Here is a 2367-nt window from a genome sequence, read left to right as displayed (position 1 = left end):
ATTGCCGTCTTAGAAATGTTTAACCCAGGTCAGAGAAAACATGTTTCAAATCAGAAATCATAGAAAGTGCTGAACCATGTATATTAGATAAAATGGCTGATAAAAACCATATGAACACTCTCCAACCCAAATTACCTTTAAAATGGCCATATGTATTTTATGAAATAATAAATCTAAAGGACTAAAAAACTAAAATATCTTTTTATCAATTACTCATATGATTTTGTAAGTTCAATAGAACAAAAAAACAGCAGAAAAAATGTTCATCTAAACCACAGCCCAAAAAACATTCAGAATAGCATTGTGCAGAAGATATGGAATGGTACCAAAGGATGCTTAAAGCCCAGAGTCAACACATACAAACAGTTGGGAGACCCCCAGAGAAAGGATTATTTGGATGAGTGCATGTGGAATAGCTGGACAGAGTTGTTTCCTTCCCTGAGCATCAGCTGCATTTGTGCTCAGAGCAAAGTGGAGAGGGTGAGTGTCCGGATCACTGAAGCCAGACGTAATCAGAGAGAAATTTCTGGCACAATCTACCAGCATTTTGCTCCCACAATCTCCTGAGGCCAGGTCTGATGTCAGAACATACATCCACAGCCAAGCAAATGGAAATCATCAAACAAAAATATGAGATGCTAGCAAACAAAATCACCAAAATTTTATGGAAAATATGCTTTATTAACATAAGTCATCAATTTGAAAAGAAATTAATCTCAAGATTTTAGAGAGCAGAAGACTTATAAAGGAATATAATTAACATCTTCAGAGTCAGTCAAAATATTACAAAATTTTCAGAAATAATAAAGGGACCTCTTTCAGATATAGAGTACTAAACAAGTATAAAATAATGATCTGTTAAAATTTACACCAATAAATGTTAAAGGCTAAATGAAATAGACAATTTTCACGGGAAAATTACCCACATTGGCTCTAAAGTAATAACAAATATGAATTGATGAGTAACTATAGAAAAAATAATACAGAAAGTAAAAGATCTACTCTTAAAAAATGGAACCATAGAGACTTCTAAACTGGAGGAGGAACAAAGTCTCTACCCACATTTAACAAAGAAAAGGAGAAATACAAATGGGAATTTTATCTTATGTGATGTTAGCACCAATAATCTGAAACTTTAAAACATTTATAAAGGATGCCAAGTACATTAAACATTGGACCATTTTGAGAGGGAAGGCTGAGAAAGATCACCAACCACTGCAAATCATAAGCAGATCTGTCACAGTGGTAGGTTTCCAAAGTGATTGGTGCCATCCAGTGGAAAATTAACCAACTCTTATGTTAGACGTCAAGATTGAGAGTTTAGCCTGGTTAAAGAAGCCTTCCTGATCCCTCATGGAATGGCAAGGTAGTTGGGACTAAAGAAAATAAAACTATATATATTTCAATTTTTGCAATAAAGCAGTTTATCACCCTCCTCTTCATGTCAACCTGAAGTACTCTTCTGGTCTCCTTCCACATTAAATTCTGTAAATAACTGGGACCAGGAAGAACTTCTCACATCCAAAGCTATGCAACGGACTAGGTGCAATGGCTCACACTTGCACTCCTAGCACTTGGGGAGGCCAAAGTGGGAGGATCGCTTGAGGCCAGGAGTTTAAGACCATCCTGGGCAACACAACAAGACTTCATCTCCATCAAAGAAAAAAAAAAGTCAGGCATGATGATGCACACCGTTAGTCCCAGCTACTCAGGAGGCTGAGGTAGGAGGATCACTTGAGCCCAGAAGTTTGAGGTTGCAGTCAGCTATGATGATGCCACTGCACTCTAGCCTGGGCAACAGTGCAAGACCTTTTTTCAAAGAACAAAACAAAGCAAAACAAAAAAATTATCCAACTATATAAAAGGAACATGGCGCAAGAAAAAAAAGTCATAAAGGGATATGGAAAGCAAAAAGCAAAGGAAACTACCAAAATATTTTAGCCTGGAGTAGATTAAAAACTTTGATGAAAGATTTTCCTATAGAATCAAATAATTTGGTAAAAAAAAAAGACCTCCATACATGAAGAGTGCAAGACAGAGAGACACAGGAACTCAAGGGAGAAACATAATATAGCAAAAGAAGTGGGAACAACAACAAACCACATAAGTGATGCAACAATTGAAGCATCCACATCACTGAAAACAAATCTATCTAAATGAAGGACAGATTTCAGAATATTGAATTAAATGCAATAGAAAAGTAAAATACCATTTAAATAATTAGAAAGAAGGAGATAGATGTGGAAGTGTGCCAGAATATATCCATTATATACATATCTGGGGTCAACGTAGAGGAGAATAAACAAATACAGTGGAAACTACACTTAAAGACATGCATCAAGAAAAAAAATTCTTTTTTTTTTTTTT

This window comes from Propithecus coquereli, unplaced genomic scaffold (genome assembly GCF_000956105.1).
Source record: "Propithecus coquereli isolate 6110/MARCELLA unplaced genomic scaffold, Pcoq_1.0 Scaffold326, whole genome shotgun sequence".
NCBI classification, from domain to species: domain Eukaryota; kingdom Metazoa; phylum Chordata; class Mammalia; order Primates; family Indriidae; genus Propithecus; species Propithecus coquereli.
The sequence above is the reverse complement of the archived record's forward strand: the minus strand, read 5'-3'. Positions refer to the sequence as shown.